Below are 9,043 nucleotides of genomic sequence, written 5' to 3'. Positions count from 1 at the left end.
GTTATCTAATTATTATCGTCTCTCCCCTCAAAATACACACAAATAGCCTCACCCAATCCAAACAAAACAAACACACTTTCTTTATTTATACCTTACTAATCCGTCGATTTGAATTCCATCCAAACCCTAGATAAATTTTTTAATAATAAAAAAAATATATATATATATTTGTAATTCATTTTTTTAGATCTTGGAAGTGCGGTGTTTTGTAAAAAAAAGATTAGAAAGAAAGAAATAAGGAAACTCTGGCCTATAATCTGAGTTTGAGATTAATAATAATAATAAAGGGGAGAATGGTTGGAGGAGGAAATAGGAAGGATGATGTAGGAGGAGGGTCATCAATTAAGAGCAGTAATGTTTTTGCAGCTCTCGAATCACTTAAGAAGAAGAAGAAATCTGAATCTTCTAAAACAGTTCAAGAAGAATTTAGGCTCTAATAATAGTAAGGATCAGCCCGAGTCTCAAGTTTATTGGGCTCCTGCTCCTTTGGTTCAGAAATCTTGGGCTGATGTTGATGATGACGATGATGACGATTATTATGCCAGTACTGCCCCTCCTCCTGTTTGGGGGGGCTCCACTGACCACCATAAGGAGACCAACACCCCTCTTGAGGTATATTAATCTTTCTTTTCACTCATATTTCCTATTCTTCAACTATTTAACAGGTGAACACATTTGATCTAATGCAATGGATATAAATTCTCATTTTATCAATTGTGAAATATTTGGTCTTCTTCATCATTCCTTAATCCAGATGTTTCTTTTTTGAAATAATGATGACATTAATGCATACGCATGAAGTTTGTATATATATTTTGTTGTTGTTTAAGCATGAGAGCATCTTTTATTTATTATTCGTTTTTCCTTGTTCATTTATATTAGTGTAGTTAAGGGAGAGAGGCTTCCAATTGCCTCCTTGAAGGTAAAAGGCAAGATTTCTGTGGAAAGGGAGGTTACAGATTTTTTTTTCTTGAAATATGTATATGTAGTATTTATAATTGCATCACTTGTTTTCTAAAGCAACTTAAAAGTTCGTGCTGTGAAAGGAAATGTCTAGCTTCTATCCTCATCTCTCACAGCATAATTGACAACCATGGGTTAATAGAACATTGGCCCAACTTGATTTTTTTTTATTCAATGATAGAAAACAGCATTTTACTTTTTTTAGCTTGGTGTGCATAAAGATGCATTGGTATCGGATTATATGGAAAGTGGTGAAGAGGTGGTGTGGAATTTTTCACTTTGAGTTTTTCTTAGCCCCCATTTATCAATTGGGGAATAATTATGGGGAGGCGGATTCAAGAATGTGGTTTTTGGTGTGTTCATAGTGAAACCTTTCTCCTTTGTCTTGGTCAAGGAATTTACTTTGGAAGCTCTTGATAATGGGGTGATCATTCACAATATTCTGTATAGAAAATTTAGAGGAAGTGAGAAACTCTATCCCATCCAAGTAGCCTTATTTTGTTTCCTTGTTTATTGGAGTAGTACTAAAATTATTGATAACCTTCAATGAGAGGGGACATGGACTTACCAAATCGATGCTTTCATTGCAAAGAGGTGGAGTAAAGTGTTGCTTGTCTTCTACTGAATTTTCCATTGGCTACCGATGTATGAAACATCTTCTTCATTTTCTTCCCTAACCTTCGTTTCCACCTTCAAACGCTCGAGAGGCTTTGGTGAGAGAGTGGTTGGTAGGTTCATTTCTAGCATGTGTATGTGGCTAGTAGATCATATTCTAATTGTGTGGACATTGTGAAAGGAGAGACACTTGAGGATTTTTTTAGCACTAGAAGGAACTAAACAAGATACAATAGAACCTCGATAACTTAATACCCTTGGGACTGGGCAAAATCCATTAATTAACCTAGGTTTAAATTAATCGGTAAATTAATAATTATTATTTTATTCAAATATTTATGGATTTTTAAAGTTTATTCTAGAAATAATTATCTATGGTGTTGTATCATGGAGCCAGTTTCACGTAAAGAAGCACTGGAGGAGACAATGACGTTAAATAATAACCTCTTGCAATATGAAAACACCACACTAGAACTTCTTAGCGCGTTTGAAAGATTAGAGATGACAAGCAACACTGGACTCATATTTTTATTTTGAGAAAGCATAATATTTGGCCACATTATTATTTTTTTATTAATTTGTGAAAAAAATGGGCTCCACTAAACTCTACAGGGAATGTTTTGAAATCTATTATCTTACAAATTTAGCTTAAATTATTAATTTAGTCCATTGGCCTGAGTAAGGACCAGCAAATTTCATTAATTAAGCGTGATAATTAATTTATCATGTATTAAATTAATGAGGTTCTACTGTAGTAAAGAGATCAAAGAGGCTTTGTTTGATTTGTTTAGTGTTTGTTTAAGTTTCGTCGAGTGGGTTTTGTTGAATTTTTGTGGAATTGGAATACTTTCCTAGTAGTTTAGGGATATGTCTCTTATTGTTCTTGTGGTATCTTGCTACTTAGGATCATTGTTTGTAATTTGTGTCATGTTGTAACCTGTCTTTGAATGGAAGGAGCTAAATTTTACTGATTAAAAATGGAGAAAGTGAACCACGTGTGGCGGGGTTTGGTCTATACTGATGCAGAATGCAATTTAAAAATCTTGTTTAGTCAGTATGTGCATGTACGTATGCCCACACATTTATCTCGTGTTTTGCTTTGCTTTGTCTCCTCATGTTCTGTGATCTGTGTTGAATCTTTCTAGTTATTCTGTTTCGTATCTTTTACTTTCAGACATGTTTTTTCTCATTGTTCTCCTTCTTGTTATTCCCTCTTTATGTTGTCAATCTGTGATCTATATCTTTAACCTTGTAAGTTCTTCAGTTTCTTCTTTTCTTTTGGAGTTAAATTAAATGTATTTTAATGGTTCTGCTGCCTGCTGTACTGTAGTATATCCTCCAATATTCATGCAATGCTCCTGAATGAGTGGCCAGACCTTTTATTCAATTAAAATTCATGTTTATCTGTTTGTTATGTGTTCCCAGGAAAGTGAGAGTGAAGAAGATGGTATTGATGAGGGCGATGATGAGATTGAGGAGGATCATGAACAGGAAAATGAACATGAATCCGAGATTCCAGGACAAACTGAAGCAATAGTGCAGAAGCCTCCCCAGGCCACTTTGGCTCCTAAAGAAACTGAAAGGCAGCTTTCTAAGAAGGAATTGAAGAAAAAGGAGCTTGCAGAGCTTGATGCTGTCTTGGCTGAGCTGGGAATGTCCAAGAAAGAAACTAGTGACCAGGATGGATCACATGGTAATTTAATTTGTTCTTTTCTGGTTTTTGTGCTGTTGGGACGTGCCACATTAAAATAATAACATGGTCAATTTAAACAACTGTGTATTAACTAGCCCTGATACATTGTGTGTGGGGGGGGGGGGGGAGGGCATGTTGATATTTGTTATGGCGTTCAAGGTGTTGACATATTGTAACACTCAAGGATGCTAGATTACCAAAAAAATAAAAACACTGAAGGATACTAACAAGGAGCTAACACCTTAGACCATGACCACATTCTAATAAAAAACAGCAAGCAGAACAGAAAACGTAAAAGCAAATCAGCATGACAGGACAGCGAGAGGTGAAACACCTTGAGGTGATTAGATATAACCCTCCACAAGAGAGAACTAATGAATGTCCCACACTTGACCGGATTCCTTGGTAGTGCAAGATGTTGATGAACATCTGCGTGTTGTTAATTTCCATTTGTGATCCCAATCAATGTTATGCTTAGATTTGATGAACATAGGATCAGTAATTTGGGGATAATACTCTTGTGAAGTTTGATACGTAGAAATCTATAATGTCGATGCCTGTGTTTTTGAAGCACTGGTACACATGATTTCCTGCAGGAGTTACAGAAGAGAAAAAATCTGAGGAGGTTAACGGCAATGCAGAAAAGAAAGAGACTGTCCCAGTTGAGAGCAAAACTGCTAAGAAAAAAAAAAAAGAAAGACAAGTCTGCTAAGGAAGCGAAAAGATCTGGATCAGTCCAATGGCTCAGGCACTGCCAACGAGCAGCTAGACGAGGCAGCTGGTGGAGATCAGCAAGAAGAAGATACTTCTGCTGTGGATATGAAAGAGCGCTTAAAGAAGATGGCTTCTATGAAGAAGAAGAAATCGAATAAGGAGATGGATGCAGCTGCCAGAGCTGCTGCTATTGAAGCTTCTGCAAGGAGTGCAAGGCTTGCTGCAGCAAAGAAAAAGGAGAAGAACCATTACAACCAGCAACCTGTTCGGTAAGCCACTTTTTGGAGAAGAGTGTATGCCCGCGTGTATGTCCCTTGTTCATTTGTTGAATGCGAAATAAACAGCGGGCTCTGGTTTCGCAACATGACCTTTAGTAGTTATAGATCTGTTTTTACCAAGGGAAAAAAGTTCATTTTGGTTTTTGTGATGTTGTCAATGCTCAATGTGATATGATTGACATTGTTCTTAGACATTCTACTCATGAGGAGACTATTGAAAGTTTATTTGAACTTTGATCATCTAGTGGCGACGTTGTGGTTGGTCTTTCACTCTCCTTTGTTGGTGTTATTATCGTTTTTGTCTGTGTTATGAATCGATATTTGCCCAGGAATATACAACACATGCTACAGTACCGTGTATACAGTACAGTGCAACTGTGCAAGTTGCATGTGCTTGATACAACAGACTTCGAGAGAGTTGCAGATAACACATCAGTATTCACGGTGCAATACTGCAATGAATATCTTTACTGAAGAAAAAAACGATCGTGGTGCTGTGTTAAAGTTTGTATACTGATTTATCATTATAATGGTTTCTGTTAGTTCACGAAGTCCTAGCAAGAGGATATAAGGAAATGTGTGTTCATCTGCAGCCTTTAGTCTCGAACCAGAAAAAGGACTTCTTTGACTGAATGCAATTCCTTGAGAACATCACTGATGTCCATTCTATCAATCATGAGTTCCTGAACATGCTACTCCGATTCTCATAATACAACTCAGGCATTCTTTTATTGTTTCTATTGAACTGTTTGCTTAATTATGGTTTCTTCTGATAGCAGGTGCAAATCTGTGATGTCTATTGCACCCGCTGAGGTAAAGCTGTTCTACAGAAATTGTTGGTTGTTGTTTTGGGTTTCAGTTCGCATGAAAAGAAAGAGGGGCGCCCGCCCCTAGCCTATTTTCTCTAACTTTTGATGCGAGAGGGGCGCCTGCCCCTTAACCTCCACACTCAATTTTCCGAATTTTTCTAGGAAACTGAGATTTTGGTTTTTTACAATGGAATTTTGGACCACTATAAAAACAAAGTTAGGGTTTTGACCTAACTAACTTTTTCTCTGCGAGAGAGTTAGAGAGAACCTTTTCTAGGGTTTTTAAAGAGTGAGAAAGAGAGAAAACTTGTGAGAGTATTTTTTGTGAGTGATTGAGAGTTGATTGTTGTGTACAATCAAAACAACTACTCTTGTAACTTTTTTATTCATCTAGTGGAACCATCGATCTCGCCATATGAATGTAGGCATATTGCGGAACCACCTTAAATCCTTGTGTTGTAGTGTGTGTTGTTTACTTCCTCTCTTTACTCGTTGATGCTTGTTTGTTGATATTGTTCTTTGGGTTGCTGCTTGAGGTATTTGTTGGAACCTTTGTCTTGTGTGAAAGATCACACCTTTGTGGGTGATCTAGTTGTTGTTGCTCGCTTCAGCAATAAAGGCTAACAGAAGTCATGCTGAGTCCATCCTTGAATATATCATCGGTTGGTCTCTTTCCTGTAAACATCTCTAACAAAAGTATACCACAACTGTAAACATCCCTTTTTTGAAACCTCTGCGCTCATGCCATTCTCTGCAATGCATTGTATGACTTGCTAAGCTTATAATATTGGTTTGAGTGATAATTGAGAATGCTATGTATATGTTGATGCATACTATTTAGTTTTAATTGTAACCATCTTATGCAATGAATAAATGAAATAAATAATGGTGATTTGTAAAAAAGAACGTACCAGGAAGAATGTAGCCAATTGTTCCTTTTAGAGCAGTGGAATGAGTTTCATCTTTGTTTGAAGTGCTACTGCTCTTAGAAAGAAACTTTGCTAACCCAAAGTCAGCGCATGGGCAGTCATGTCATCATCGAAAAGAACATTGCTAGATTTCAGGTCACAATGAACGATAGGTACTTCAGTCATTGTGAAGGTGGTAATCCAAGGCAGAAGCCACATCGATTGCTATGGCCAATATTTGGTAAAGGTTCAAGCGTTTTGTAGATGTTGTCCATCTGAACTTGGATGCAACCAACTTTCTAGATTTTCATTGGGCATGAATTGGAAAACTAAAGCTTTAAAGTCATTACCACTAAGATCCACACTTGAGCTGACAGTGAAGATCTTGAGTAGATTTTGATGTTGAACTCCTTTTAAGGCTTCACATTCGGTCATGAAGCTCTTGGAGTAGCCCAAAGCTCTTTCAACTGCTGATAACTGGTAGTAGAACAGTGAGGTAGAGCATGTCCATGAGTTTTTCCTTGCTCTAATCACTTCCAATGCAGTAGTAACTCTGGTCGTAGAAACAGCCAAGGCGAGTCTTTCGATGAGTTGCACTTCTAAATGCAGTTTCGAAAATTGTTTACTTGCTTATAGAACAAACATCAGGACAAATCCATGTGTAAATTTAAGAAGAAAGACAAAGGTATTTTGAAGACATGTTTTTCGTGTTTTACTTAGTGTGGATTCTTTAGAAAGTACACCAAGTATGTATATATATATATATTTTACCTAGGGTAATATTGTTTCATAGATTTTTGTGATAGTTGCTCCCAAATAGTTATAGAATTAGAGAATAGGGATCTATACCAATGTAGTGCGGCATCCTCAAAAGTCAAAGGAAACAATCTCAATCTAGTTTTCTCATAGCTAAGATTATGTAATTTAAAAGTGCTTAATATGCTCAAGAACTTACTCATATGATTATACGGTATCTTGGCAACATATTAAGAATGGTGGGCTTAATCTCATAATTATGTTCATTGTCGTTGCTATATGTTCGGGTGGTTGAACCGCGATAGGTTGAAACAAGGTGTTAAGTGTTCTTTGGTCAAACATTGGGTCTAATGCTACTCTCTCTAGTGTATCCTCTACTTGTGCGTTAAATAGGCTAGGTGATATTGGAGATTGTGTAGGTGGTGTAACTAAGTCTATTATTGGTGTGTGTCAGATTCAGAATCGGACATTGAGTTAGACGGTGTGGCCTCCTCAAACTCCAGAGTGGGAAGATTGTTGCAAGAATTTGCTCTTCGAATTAAACGTTTGTGAGGTGAATCATGAAACCAATTTTTCATGCACTAGACAATTAAACTATATAAACTAAACTAAATTATATTATCTAACTATCAATGAAAGCTAATTGCGCAATATACTTACTGTTACAGGAAGCAAAACAAGTCCAAAAAATTTGAAACTTTTACAGCAGCTACCTGACACGACCAGCAAGTAGCCTGTAAAATTTCAGAGCAATCGGAGCTTGCAAAGTCCCTCTGCTGCACTGTTTCCTCCTGCAAAGTCCTATAAAGAAATTTTCTGCACACAGTAAAAAGAACTGACTGGTTTAGTAGTCAAAACAGATTTAAAAATTTCCAAAGTTTTACTGGAATCTCCTGACGTATCAAGGATGATCCTGTAAAACTTTTGGAGTAATCGGAGTTTTCTAGATCTTTCTTCACAACTGTTTTACCAAAAGGCGACTTGAAAAATTGCAGAAACACACTGAAAACAATTAACTGGGTAGGTATTCAAAATAGGTCGAAAAATATTCTAATTTTTACTGGAAGCTCTTGATGTATCAAGGATCTTCTTGTAAAATTTTAGACTTTTTCAAAAGGTCTAAATAACTCTGCTTGAGTGTTTTTCCTGTAGTGTGCGTCGTGAAAACTTAAAACGAGGTACTGAAAATAAAACAAGTATGAAAAATTTGAAAAAACTCCCAGTAAATTACTGATACCGTACAGATCGACTTTGTAAAATTTTAGAATTTTACGAAATTTAAATTTCAAAATACGTTTACTTTACTGTACTGTTCCTGTTGATATAACACCAAACTTTACAAAAATATTTTCTACTATGCAAATCTAATTGAACGAAGCTAAATTAATCTAAGTATGCTAAATATGCAAATTCATACTATATGAATTCCTAAATTAAGGTAATCTAAATTAAGTATTCTACCACCTAATCAATTTAGAGCGGGCAATGACGCCATTGAAAAACACGTAAAACTTGTAATTATTTGTGATGTCGTTGTTTGTTTTATGTTTCTTTGCAAATCTTACTTAACCTATTAAATATCGATTAATATAATAGCTAGTAAGGCATCAACCATACTCTAAATTATGAATGGATGATAATAGAATGTCCTAATCTAAATTACTCTAATAGATGCAAGTAAAAAATGCGACTAAGCACTAATGAATAACTGTTGAATTGATTTATTGAGATTTAAACTATGCATAAACTAAATAAAATTAAATATATGAATATGAATCAAGAGAGAGAATATCTCAGGAGAGATGAATTCACCAAAATATTAGAATTAGTCTAATGAATCTACATATCATGCTTAGTAAAATCATCAATAGAAACTCACCATACTTGCAAACTTTATGCTCATAACCATAATGATAATATGTGGTTTTCAACTTGCCTTCTACCTTTCCATCATATACTTTTTCAATCTCCAATGATATATTCTATCTAACTAAATTGTGCTTTAAGTGACATTCAATATACAACTCTAAGTGTCATTGAAAATTCATATGTGGTATTAACTATACAATTATAGAACACTAATTGAGGTGCCATACAACTAATTAATGTGCCATAAAAAATCCAATTATCACACTAGAACACTAAAAACTAGAAAAAAATAGTCTAAGTTTGTAGTATTTGGCTCTACATAGTCATGAATTACTCTAAGATCCCCTAACCTCCGCTAGGAGTGTTAGAGAAATTGATGAATAAAAAACTCAATAAGAGATTTACACTAAAACATGATAGAAAAAGAACTAAACTAAA

The 9,043-nt window shown here is 35.6% G+C and overlaps 1 pseudogene across 1 annotated transcript; it reads left to right on the top strand.

Moving 5' to 3' along the window:
* The first annotated feature begins 213 nt into the window (after positions 1–213).
* LOC147510884 (uncharacterized) lies at positions 214–4,503 on the top strand (annotated as a pseudogene). The gene is made up of 3 exons (XR_015219096.1): positions 214–612; positions 3,004–3,271; positions 3,868–4,503. The product of XR_015219096.1 is annotated as an uncharacterized LOC147510884 (transcript).
* Positions 4,504–9,043: the final 4,540 nt, after the last annotated feature.

Source organism: Coptis chinensis, chromosome 3 (assembly GCF_015680905.1).
Source record: "Coptis chinensis isolate HL-2020 chromosome 3, ASM1568090v1, whole genome shotgun sequence".
Classification (NCBI taxonomy): domain Eukaryota; kingdom Viridiplantae; phylum Streptophyta; class Magnoliopsida; order Ranunculales; family Ranunculaceae; genus Coptis; species Coptis chinensis.
The sequence above is the reverse complement of the archived record's forward strand: the minus strand, read 5'-3'. Positions and strand labels throughout refer to the sequence as shown.